Source organism: Mirounga leonina, unplaced genomic scaffold (genome assembly GCF_011800145.1).
Source record: "Mirounga leonina isolate KUSES-001 unplaced genomic scaffold, KU_Mleo_1.0 Mir_53, whole genome shotgun sequence".
NCBI classification, from domain to species: domain Eukaryota; kingdom Metazoa; phylum Chordata; class Mammalia; order Carnivora; family Phocidae; genus Mirounga; species Mirounga leonina.
Genome location: NW_023270807.1, coordinates 592,701 through 606,363, shown reverse-complemented (window position 1 = coordinate 606,363; position 13,663 = coordinate 592,701). Strand labels below are relative to the sequence as shown.

Genomic DNA, 13,663 nt, shown 5'->3' with positions numbered 1-13,663 from the left:
TGCGCTGCGGGAAGCGGCGGCGCTGAGCCGGGCGGAGGGGTGGGGGGGGCGCCGCCCGACTCCCACTCCCCGCTCGCCCGCCTAGGTCCGCGCGGTCCCGGGGGCGGAGCAGGGCAGCCGCGACCGTCGTTACCCGCCCACCCTCCTCGCCCCCCCCGCCCTCCCCTTGCTTCCCGCTGCTGCTAGACCTTAAACCCGCGCCACCACCCGCCAGCGGGGAGAGCTAACCTGGAGCCCCCGGGGTCCTAGTGCCGCCCAGATAGCGCTGCTTCGTTTTGGGGAGCTTTCGCTGGCCGTCCCGCATTTATTGAGAGATAGAGCCTATTAAAATCAAAACCGAACGAAGACTAGCCTTGAAAATTCTAAGCAGAGTAACCAGTATGATCTTACAAACAAAGCATAATTTAGCTTATTTTGCAAGGCTAAGTTGACCTAGATCATTTCTTGTTTGAGCTTCTGGAAATGATAAGCAAAACTTGAACTGGTTCCCATGGATGATATGAAGGGACCACTGAAAAATCTCATATTGCAGCCAATCTGTGAAGAATAAACAGTCACTGCTTTCTCACGGCACAAGTTGCTTTATAACAATATATCCTGAGCCTCATTCCATGCTCTGGTTTGAGAGCTCCCGGTTTGCAAACTGTATTTTTGGTGTGTGCACAATAAATTTTTACTAATTACTTTAGTGGTTCATTGGTTTTTACTTTAGCTATTTTGAACCTTTGACAGTATATTTAATGTGCATGGTTCTAGCTATTCTCAAAACGTCTCACCTCAGGGCTGGATTTTTAAAAACTATCTTTTCAAATTGTGAGTTAGGTGACCTTGGTCACAGAACCTTTCTAGGCCTTGGTGTTCTCACCTATGAAAGGAGAGGATTTAACTAAATGATTTCTGAACATTGAACAATAGGCCTTTCACAGGGAAAAGGAAAAGGTAAATAAATAAACATGCGTACATATATATGAATATATAAAATGTAACTCAATGCTAAAGGGTGATTCAGTGATCTTTAGAGGGGGTGGTCGTATTAAGGGGAAAGCAATCAATTCTGCTGGCAGCTGGAAGAGGAGGGGGCATGAAGGCTTCAGGGGGAGGTGATATTTCATGTGGGGTCCAGGGAGGGGCAGAATCTCACTAGTGGGGAAAGGCCTCAGATGGAGGCATGGTAGGGACAGAAAGAGTTGGGGAAATGGAGAGTGGTGCTATTCTCTCTGATTCCTTTCCTGCTATTGGACAGTCTCGGCTCATGTGTCATCTCTTCCAGGAAGCCTTCCCTTATTTCTTTCTCTTTTCCACAGTTAGGTTCTCTCTCTTCTGTTTCTAGTATTACATCTTAAATATACCTCAGTTTTGTTGTGTTGCATGCTGGAAATGTAGAAATAAATTTCATAAAGCTTTCTTAAAGCCTGGTGTAAGTTAAAATATCTTTTCACCTTTCAAGCATTGCCATAGAGAAACTTGACCTCAAGAGGTGTGGAATGTATCTTGATTGATCAATGAAAATTACCTCAACCTCCAGATAGAACATTTAACCTAAATACCAGCAGAATATATTTAAAAATGTAATGCATTAATTTAAAATATCATTTAGAGACAACAGAAGACAAACTGGAACATTCACAAATTTGTGGAAATTAAATAAAACACTCAAACAACTAATGGATCAAAGAAGACTCACAAGGGAAATTAGAAAATACTTCAATGAGCGAAAACTAATGCACAACACACAGTGCAGCATACCAGCAGTAAGGGCTGCGCTAAGGGGCAAATTTATATCTGTAAACACATTAAAAAGGAAAAAAGGGGGCACCTGGGTGGCTCAGTTGGTTAAGCGGCTGCCTTCGGCTCAGGTCATGATCCCAGGGTCCTCAGATAGAGTCCCACATCAGGCTCCTTGCTCAGTGGGGATCCTGCTTCTCCCTCTGCTTCCCGCTCCCCCTGCTTGTGCTCTCTCACTCTCTCTCTCTGACAAATAAATAAATAAAATCTTAAAAAAAAAAAAAAGGAAAAAGACCTTGGGGCACCTGGGTGGTTCATTTGGTTAAATGTCTGCCTTAGGCTCACGTCATGATCCTGGAATCCCGGGATGGAGTCTTGCATGGGGCTCCCTGCTCAGCAGGAAGTCTACTTCTCCCTCTGACTCTCGCCCCTATCATGCCCTCTCTCTCATTCTCTCTCTTTCAAATAAATAAATAAAATCTTAAAAAAAGACGAAGACCTCAAACCAATCACCTACTTCACAACCTTAGGAACTAGCAAAAGAACAAACAACCCAAAGCTGGCAGATGGAAGGAAATAATAAAGATTAAAACAGAGATAAATAAAATAGAGAAGAGAAAAATATACTGAAAATAAATAAACCCAAAAGTTGCTTCTTCAAAAAGATTAACAAAATTGAGAAACCATTATATGGATTGACTGAAAAAAGAGAGAGAAGATTCAAATTGCTAGTTAGAAATGAATGGGGGTGGGGGTCGCCTGGGTGGCTCAGTCAGTTAAGCATCTGCCTTCTGCTCAGGTCATGATCTCAGGGTCCTGGAATCCAGCCCGTCGTAGGGCTCCCTGCTCAGTGAGGAGTCTGCTTCTTCCTCTCCTTCTGCCCCTCCCTTCCCCCCCACCCCCACCGCCCCGTGCTTGCTCACTACTCTCTTTCTCTCTCAAATACATAAACAAAATCTTTAAAAAAGAGAGAATGAATTAGGGACATTTCTACTGATTCCACAGAAACAAAAAGGATTAAAAGACAGTACCATGAACATTTAGATAATCAACTAATTGGATAACCTAGATGGAATGGACAAATACCTAGAAACACAAAACCTACCTAGACTGAACCAACAAGAAATAGAAAATCTGAGTAGACCTATAAATAGTAAGGTTAAATCAGTAATTAAAAAAACCTTTGGACAAGGAAAAGCCCTGGAGTTGATGGTTTCACTGGTGAATTCTACTAAATGTTAAAAAACTAATACCAATACTCCTCAAACTCAAAGAACTGAAAAGAAGGGGAATACATCCTAACTTCTTCTATGACACTATTGCTGTCTAATACCAAAGCCAAACAAAGACACTACCAGAAAAGAAAACTACAGACCAATACCCCTTATGAATATTGATGCAAAAATCCTCATCAAAATACTAGCAAACTGAATCCAGGAGCATATCAAAAGAATGCACACCAAGTAGGATTTATTCTTGGTATGCAACCATGGTTCAACATATGAAAATTATGTTATATATGACACTAACAGAATGGACGAAAAAGCCCAATGTTCCACTAACTGATGCAAAAAAACATTTGACAAAATTTTGACACTCTTTTGTGGTGAAAACACTCAACAAACTAGGAGTAGAAGGAAACGACTCCAGCATAATAAAAGCCATAAATGAAAATCGCACAGCTAATAGCAAAGTCAATGGTGAGAGACAGAAAGCTTTTCCTGTAATTTCAGCAACAAGATAAGGATGCCTGCTTTAGCCACTACTCAAAATAGCACTAGAAATTCTAACCAGAGCAATTAAACAAGCTAAGGGGAAAAAAAGGACATCCAAATTGGAAAGACTAAAATTATCTCTGTTCAAAGATGCATGATTTTATAAGTACAACACCCTAAAATTCCCCCCAAAACAATAAATAAATGAATTTCACAAAGTAGCAAGGTACAAAATCCACACAAATCCAGTTGTGTTTCTAATGCAAATCAAAACCACAATGAGATATTGCCTCACACCTGTCAGAATAGCTAGTATCAAAAAGATAAGAAATAATAGGCATTGGCGAGGATGTAAAGAAAAGGGAACCCTGCACACTATTGGTGGGAATGTGAATTGGTGCAGCCACTATGGAAAATAGTATGGAGGTTCCCCAGAAAATTAAAAACAGAAATACCATACAATCTAGCAATTCCACTTCTGGGTATTCACCCGAAGAAAATGAAAACACTAATTCAAAAAAGATATATACACCCCTATGTTTATTGCAGTATTATTTATAATAGCCAAGAAATGGAAGCAACCTCAGTCCATTGACTGATGAATGGATAAAGAAAATGTGGTATATATGTAAAATGGAATATTACTCAGCTATAAAAAAGAATGAAATCTTGCCATTTGCAGCAACATGGATGGACCTAGAGGATATTATGCTAAGTGAAATAATTTAGACAGAGAAAGACAAATACCATATAATTTCATTTATATGTGGAGTCTAAAAAACAAAGCAAATGAATGAGCAAAACAGAAACAGACTCATAAATACAGAGCACAAACTGGTGGTTGCCAGAGGGAGGGTGGGTGGGTGAAATAGATGGAAGGGAATTAAGAGGTATAAACTTCTAGTTATAAAATAAGTAAGTCATGGGGAGGTAAACTACAGCATAGGGAATATAGTCAATATTGCAATAATTGTGTATGGTGACAGATTTATCATGCTGGTCATTTACTGATGTATATAAATGTTGAATCACTATGTTGTACAGCTGAAATGAATATAATATTGTATATATATACTATACTTCAATAAAAAATCAGTTGTGTTTATATACACTAACAATGAACAATCCAACAAATAAAACAATTCTATTCACAATAGCATCAAAAAGAATAAAATTCTTAGGAATTAACCTAACCAAGGAGGTGAATGCTGTATGCACTGAAAACCAAAAAGACATTGCTGAGCCTTTTGCGGCCATTGCTGAAGTGCCAGCAGCCAAAATGAAATTCGATCTTTGTGACTTCTTACCAGAGCAAGAATCATAAAAGGCATCTCAATGCACCTTCCCGCATTCTCAGGAAAATTATGTCTTCCCCTTTTTTCAAAGAGCTGAGACAGAAGTACAACGTTTGATCCATGCCCATCTGAAAGGATGATGAAGTACAGGTTGTGTGAGGACACTACAAAGGTCAGCAAATTGGCAAAGTCGTCCAGGTTTACAGAAGGAATATGTCATCTACATTGAACGAGTACAGCAAGAGAAGGCGAATGGCACAACTGTCCATGTGGGCATTCACCCTAGCAAGGTGGGTATCACTAGACCACAAAAGATGGCAAAAAGATCCTTGAATGTAAAGCCAAATCTCGCCAAGTAGGAAAGGAAAAGGGCAAATATAAGGAAGAAACAATTGAGACGATGCAGGAATAAAGTAATCTTATATATGATTGTTCTATCTTTTGGGGGAAAAAGATAAAAAAAATTGCTGAAAGAAGTTAAAGAAGATGTAAATAAATGGAAAGACATTCCATGTTCATGGATTGGAGGACTTATTATTAAAATGTCAATATTATCCAGAGCAATCTACAGACTTAGTGCAATCCTTATCAAAATCCTAATTTTTTTTTTCCAGGAATAGAATTATACATCCTGAAATTCATATGGGATCTTAAGGGGTCCCCAAACGCCAAAACAATCTGTAAAAAGAAGAAAAGAGTTGGAGGTGTCACACTTACTCATTTCAAAACTTACCACAAAGCTACAGTAATTGAAACAGTATGGAACTGTCATAAAGACAGACACATAGACCAATGGAATAAAATAGAGAGCCCCCAAGTAAACTCTTGCCTATATAGTCAATGATTTTCAACAAGATGGGCAAGATCATTCAATGGGAGAAAGGACAGACTTTTCAACAAAGGGTGCTGGGAAAAAGCCACCCACATGCAAAAGGATGGTGTTGGACTCATCATATACAAAATTAACTCAAAATGGATCAAAGATTTAAAGATAGAAACTAAAACTATAAAAGATTACTATTTTAAATACATAGTACTGGAAGTTGCTTTCATGTACTAGAAATGTAATTGATCTCAAGGAGAAAATTGACCTTTGATTTAGGAAAACATATTAACGTGCTTTTTCATTATGAGAGAAATACTCAAAGTTAGTAGAGACAGGTGGAAGTCACATGTCTCTGTGATACAAATAGGGATAATATTTTATTATAAAATATTAATGTACTGAAGGTCTTAATATTTTCTTTTTCACACATCTTTGGATGTGATCTTATGCTTATTCATCCAGAGATACTTTTTTTTTTACATTTTTTTATTAATTTATTTTTTAATTTTTATTGTTATATTAGTTACCATACAGTACTTCATTAGTTTTTGATGTAATGTTCCATGATTCATTGTTTGCGTATAACACCCAGTGCTCCTTGCAACATGTACCCTCCTTAAAACCCATCACCAAGCTGGCCCATCCCTCCACCGCCCTCCCCTCTGAAACCCTCAGTTGGTTTCCAGATTCCATAGTCTTTCATGGTTCATCTTCCCCTCCGATATCCACCCCTTCAGTTTTCCCTTCCTTTTCCTAATGTCCTTCTGTTGTTCCTTATGTTCCACATATAAGTGAAACCATATGATAATTGTCTTTCTCTGCTTGGCTTATTTCACTTAGTATAATCCCCCCCAGTTCCACCCATGGTGATTCAAATGGTGGGTATTCATCATTTCTGATGGCTGAGTAATATTCCATTGTATATATGGACCACATCTTCTTTATCCATTCATCTGTTGAAGGGCATCTCAGCTCCTTCCACAGTTTGGCTATTGTGGACATTGCTGCTATAAACATTGGGGTGCATGTGCCCCTTCTTTTCACTACATCTGTATCTTTGGGGTAAATACCCAGTAGTGCAATTGCTGGGTCAGAGGGTAGCTCTGTTTTTAACTTTTTGAGGAACCTCCACACTGTTTTCCAGAGTGGCTATAGCAACTTGCATTGCCACCAACAGTGTAAGAGGGTTCCCCTTTCTCCACATCTTCTCCAACATTTGTTGTTTCCTGCCTTGTTAATTTTTGCCATTCTGACTGGTGTGAGGTGGTATCTCAATGTGGTTTTGATTTGAATTTCCCTGATGGCTAATGATGTTGAACATTTTTTCATGTGTCTGATAGCCATTTGTATGTCTTTTTGGAGAGAGATACTCATTGTCTTGGGGAACATTTGGATTTTTATCACAGAACTTCAAAGAGAAACAATTCCAAAACAGAATATTGATAGGTAGGGCGAAGCCATAGTCTTAAAAGTCAGACATTGGTAAGAGAAAAAGAGGTTTCTGAATTTCTTGGTTTTAGAATTTCAGGCTTGGCTTGGTTTTTAGAGTTTCTTGCTGAGTGTGCATTTTAGGCGGGGACCATCTTCTTTTGTAGGTGAGTATTAACCGGCCAGTTCTGTGTTTCTGAGATCTTAAAAACATCAAAACTCTCCTTTTTCATCCTTCTCCTACCTCCACAGAGGGCTAGAACCTATAGGATCCTGTGTGGTTGTTTGGACCTACCCATACATGTTCTAGAGTTCCAGGGACTGCCTTGTCCTTACTTTGTTGAAGACATTGTCTCTGGTTACCTTTCTTTGCTATCCCAATTGATCTGTTTTTGTGAGGACATTTGGGGCAATTAAAAAACTCTACAGCCATTATCATCTTCTTGTATTCGTAACATTTGGCAAACTGATCATTACTTTACAAGCTAATATGAAGACAAAAGGAAAACTAATTAACTAAAATTAAAAAAAAACTTCAAGTGCTGTAAAACCACTTAATTCAATATATAAAGTGACAAAAACTTCATAAAGAATCAAGTTTTTGATAAATTAATAAAATAAGAAAACTGATTTGGTGAATTAATTTCTGATTGGTTGGCCATTTGGTGAGTTTATTTTTATTTTTATATTATAAAAATTTTTTTTTAATTTTAAAGATTTTATTTATTTATTTGAGAGAGAAAATGAGATAGAGAGAGCATGAGAAGGGGGAGGGTCAGAGGGAGAAGCAGACTCCCTGCTGAGCGGGGAGCCTGATGCGGGACTTGATCCCAGGACTCCAGGATCATGACCTGAGCTTAAGGCAGTCGCTTAACCAACTGAGCCACCCAGGCACCCTATATTATAAAATTTTTAAAAGATTTTATTTTTAAGTAATCTCTACACCCAACATGGGGCTCAAACTTACAACCCTGAGATCAAGAGTCAGATGCTCTACCAGCTGAGCCAGCCAGGTGTCCCTGATTTTTAGAGAGTTGATTTTCAGTAAATTGATTTTCAAGGTAGTCATGGAGAGGGTAGAATTGGCCTGGATTCAAGGGCCACACAAGCCCAGGATCAAGTGGCACATACATCAAGATCTAAGGGATATGCAGCAAGAGCCATGCTGTGCTGGGGCCCATCAGTGGGGAAGGTGGCTGAGCTCTGTTGCCTTTGCCAAGGAGAGTTGATCACCAATTAGACTAGCCACAGAAACTTTGATAATGGAGGGAGAGAGGGCAGAGGCTAATGATCAAGGTGATACTGAAAGTAGAGAACCATCAGAAAAGAGAAAAATGCCACCCAGACACAGCTTCCCACAGTCATAATGTTATACAAACTTACCTTCTGTCCCAGGATGTCATTCGAGAAAGAGGGAAGGAGAAGGGGAAAGAGGAGAAACCCTGAAAGACTTAGTCTTTCCCAAAGGAGAGATGAATCTTTTCAAAAATATCTCTTTTAAATGGGAAGAGCTGCATCTATACCTTTAAAAGCCTGGTTTGGGGTTTTCCTACCATCATTTGGAATTGTTGCTCCAGAGTATAATGAGACCAGTCATATATATATATATGTGTGTGTGTGTGTGTATAAATATATATATATTTAAAAAGTTACTTTTTTCACATATGAGTTTTAATTTTTATATTTCAAACTACAGATATAAAGGAAGAGTGATTTTAGTATATGTGCTGCTGAAGTGAAAACAAAGAGTGATTTTAGCTTAAAATTTTTAGTTTGTTCCCAGGAGATAAGAGGTCTGGGATTTAGAGAAGTCAGAATATGGGAGGAGAATGTTCTAGGGGAAGCAAGCAGCTTCCAGCAACATGACAGTTCAGAGTCTGAAAACATGACCAATAAGACACCTGCTATGAGAGCAGCCTCAAAGTGGCTGAAACAGTGTGCCCGGAGCGGGAGGTTGGAGCAAGAGATTATCAAGCACCTGGCATATGGAAACACAAGTTTGTATCACTTCTCTGTCCAGGAAATTCTGAAGAGAGAACTAGACCACTTGAATTCCTGAAATTACCTGGGTTGGAACTATTTAATTAATTACTAAGTAAGGGTCACCCCAGAAATTTGAAGACCATATGAACATTCATATTGCAAAGTAATATAATGGCTTTGATTCTTCTTTCTTTTCGCATCATAATTAGCTGTTTATAGACTTCCTGCTAAATGGAAAGATCTGGGATGGCAGGAACCATAACTGCGGTCCCAGAGCCTAGCACAGTGCCTGAGGCAAAATAGACTAAAAGTAGTTAAATACATATATACACACACAAAATAGATCTAAGGTCCAGAACTGAAACAGTGAAAGGTAAGATCGCCCTCTGGTGGAATGTTTAGGTGGTTACAGGCCCACCCCCCAAACCCCGGCCCCGCCCCTGGCAAGCCGACTGCTAAATTGAAGAATCAAAGAAAAGGATTGAATGGTTAATTGGTAGCCAACCAAGAGCAACCAGAGCAGAACTGTCCAATAGAAATGTAATGAGAGGGGCGCCTGGGTGGCTCAGTTGGTTAAGCAACTGCCTTCGGCTCGGGTCATGATCCCGGAGTCCTGGGATCGAGTCCCACAGCGGGCTCCTGGCTCAGCGGGGAGCCTGCTTCTCCCTCTGACCCTCTCCCTTCTCATGCTGTTTCTCTCTCCCTCCCTCTCTAATAAATAAATAAAATCTTAAAAAAAAAACTTATTAAAAAAAAGAAATGTAATGAGAGTTACATATTCAATATCAAATTTTCTAGTAGCCACTTTAAAAAAGTAATAAGAAACAGCGAAATTAATAATATATTTTAAAAACTCAACATATCCAAAATATTGCCAATTAACCATCAATCAATATAAAAACTATTAAGATTATATATATTTGTATATATAATTTTAAATATATATAATACATATATTTTTTACAAAGTCTTTAGAATCTAGTGGTTTTCTTTTTTTTTTTTTTTAAGATCTTATTTATTTATTTGAGAGAGAGAGCACATGAGAGGGGGGAGGGTCAGAGGGAGAAGCAGACTCCCTGCCGAGCAGGGAGCCCGATGCAGGACTCGATCCCGGGACTCCAGGATCATGACCTGAGCCGAAGGCAGTCGCTTAACCGACTGAGCCACCCAGGCGCCCAAAATCTAGTGGTTTTCTACTTATAGTATATCTCAGGACTGGCCATATTACAAGTGGTCAATGGCCACCTGCGGCAGGTGGTGACTGTATTGGATGGCCCGGTCCTAGGAGGAAGGGGCCGTGTCCTGTTCTTTTCTGTGTCCCCAGAACATAGTAGGTGTTTTATAAATATGTGTTGAATGAATAATATCTCCTAACACCTACCTCAACTTATTATTATGCTCCAGAGAACACGGTGGATACAACTACGTTTATCTCAAAGTCAGTGTTTTAGACAATTTAGAGTAACTGAATTTATGTCATATTCAAAGAGCAGACACTTTACTCAACAATCTGTTGAGCCTGTACTTATTTTCAGTATTTGTTTCCAGGACTGGAACGTCTCTCCCTAGAACCACTAGTATTCACTTCATTGATTTTTTTTTTTTTTTAAGACTTATTTGAGATAGAGAAAGAGGGAGAGAGCGCTCAAAGGCACACTTGGGAGGGGCGGGGGAGGGGCAGGGGGAGTGGTGAGGGGTGGGGGAGGGAGAGAGTCCCAAGCAAACTCAGCGCTGATAGAGCGGGGCTCTATCTCACCACCCTGAGATCAGACCTGAGCAGAAACCAAGAGTCGGAGGCTTGACTGACTGCGCCGCTCAGGCGCCCCCACTTCATTGATTTTTATTTGTTATCATCTATTTATTTATTTGAAAAGTGTTTATTTAATACTGTGCTAGCATCCGGAGGAGAGATGGGATTATATAACAAAGAGTCAATGAAGCACGACCCCTTGGTATTTCTATATAGGGGGGAATGTAGTTCATACATAAATATTATAGGGAAATAATGGAGAGACCTGCTTCCTGTCAGGATAAATTAACATGTGTTCTTGGTTCCCAACTCTAAAAACCAACCCTGGAGAAGCCGTGGAGGGAAACTCTGGGGACTCCCTAGTGACTGTCAGTTGTTTTAGCGTGGCTTGCTCGCTGTGAGAAGATTCATTAAAGGCAATCTGCTCTTGCTTTTCCCTGGTGTTGCCCTTGACCAATTATTGCCTGCCCCATAGTGCAAAAAACAGGGGCAAGATCCTGATTGCTCATAGAGCAGTAGAGGGTTGGGGAGAAAGTCTAGGTTGAAATCCCTGCTGGAGCGGGGAGGGGAGAGGACAATAGATGCATCTGAAGCTGGGGTCATTCACTCTTCCACATTCCCTCTACCCTGGGGCTGACTCAGAGAGAGGCCTGGCCCCTTCCGGGGCTCTGTAGCCCAAAGCCCTGACCTGAGCTGTCACCAGTAAGGTGACACCAAAACGGTGGTAACTGGTTTTGTGCTGTCCTAGAACTTGGGTCCTTCCCTCTCTTTACACTGACGTAGATGGGCACCCAAAGGCCAAAATTATATCTCCCTCCCTTTGGGGAGTTGCACACCTTGAAAGAAAAACAACAAATAGGTCCATACGTGTCCTTAAAGAAGTATCAGAAAATATAGAATAGCCCCTTAAAATAAGCATGAAAAATGCATTAAAAAATAAGAAAAGCTATTACAATACAGAGAAAGCTATATAGAAGTTCTAGGCATGAAAAAATATGAAAGTCAAAATAAAAATCCCACTAATGGGAATAAATAATGGGAGAGACACAACAGAAAAACAAATAAGTGGGAGGACTACACTGAAGAACTCTCCTAGAGTAAAAGATATAAGAAGGAAGAAGTTGAAATAGAGAAGTCAAAAGAGACTGGGGAGAGAAATGCCCGAATAGGGATAATAGGAATTTCATAAAGAGAAAAAAAATTAAAACAGTGCGTAGGAAAGATTTACAGAAATAAAGAGGTGAATTTCCAGAATGAAAATATACAGGGGATCCATAATGTCCTATAGCAAGAGAAGGCAAAACCGATTTTAGATACAATATTTATAAATTGTAAATTTAGATACAAATTTAAATGTAAATTTACATAAAAATTTAGATACAAATTTCAAAGATCAAAGGCAATGAGAAAATTCTAAGATTCCAGAGAGAGAGACTGATATCAGATTTTCTAACTACAACACTGGATGCAACATTTGGATGATATTGAAAATATTAAAGAGAAAAAATCCTTGGTCAGGTGAGGCCGCAGGCACTCCCTGGAGCCCGAGGCCACCACACCTGAGCCCAGTGAGAACGCCAAGGGCAGCGCTCTTTTTAATTTTATTCTAGCCCTTTACTCCCAGGAATTTTAGATGTTGAAAACATTCCCTATGCGTGGGATTCGATATTGTGTGGTTCATTAGGCTCTGTTGTGGCTGGCCTTGGACATTTTTTGTTAACTAGCAGAATGAGATCATGTGATATTGGAGTCAGAGGATTTATCTTGGTGACTTGAAGATGCTGGTTCCACTGTGGGTATAATTATGCAAAGCTAAGATGCCAGGAAAGAATTGCCAGAAAAGGAATTAAAAATCAGATTTTACATGAAAGCACCCACCTTGATCCTGAAAGAAAACAAACCAAGGGCAACAGTGGCAATTGAGCAGGCGTCAAGCACAGAAAACCCAAATACCACTCAGTGTGTGTTAGTTGTAGAAAAGAAAGAAAGAAGGAAAGAAAGAAAGAAAGAAAGAGAGAGAGAGAGAGAGAGAAAGAAAGAAAGAAAGAAAGAAAGAAAGAAAGAAAGAAAGAAGAGGGAGGGAGGGTGGGAGGAAAGGAAGGAAGGAAGGAAAATAAAACCTCTAAACTCAGAATTTATTTATTTTTTAAAGATTTTATTTATCTATTTGAGAGAGAGGGAGATTAGAGGGAGGAGCAGAGGGGGAGGGAATGAGAATCTCAAGCAGGCTTCGCGCTGATCGTGGGCACGATGTGGGGCTCAGCCCCAGGACCGTGAGATCATAACCTGAGCTGAAAAGCAAGAATTGGACACTTAACCCTGAGCCACCCAGGAGCCCCTAAACACAGAAATTAATACATAACTAAACATTATTCAAAAGTGACGCTATAACAAAAATATTCTCAAGCATACAAAGCTTCAGAAGATTTGCCACAAAATAAATACTCAACAGATTTTTGGAAGAAGTATTCCAATAAGAGAAAAAAATGTCAGGAGTTGCCAAAAAGGAGGAGAAGTAAAGTTGATCAAACACCTTGGTGAAGAAGAGAGGAAGTATATGAATAATTTGAAAGCACGCTAAAGTTCTTACCTGGTTAGAGGGAAGATCGGTAACTTTTTTTTAAAGACGATGAAGGAAAGGAAACTTAAAAAACAGAAATATTGAAATAAATAAAATATTAGAAACAAGTTCAAATATGTCAATAATCACAATAAATAGAGCTGGGATGGGGCAAAGATAGTGCTGTGTGCTCACCAGACCACTACATCTTCCTGAACACACAGCTAAAATACATTTTTCCGGCCCTGTTGTACTCAGGCAGGGTCATTGTTTAATTCCTGTGGATGGAAAGTGGGTAGAAATGGCATGTGGTTTCTGGTCCAAAGCTGTAAGATCTTCTTAAGATCCTTCCGCAGGCTCTCTCTTGTCTGCAAGGCTGGA

At 39.6% G+C, this 13,663-nt stretch overlaps 1 pseudogene; it reads left to right on the top strand.

The window, feature by feature from the left end:
- The first annotated feature begins 4,732 nt into the window (after window positions 1–4,732).
- Window positions 4,733–5,147, top strand: LOC118000977 (annotated as a pseudogene).
- Window positions 5,148–13,663: the final 8,516 nt, after the last annotated feature.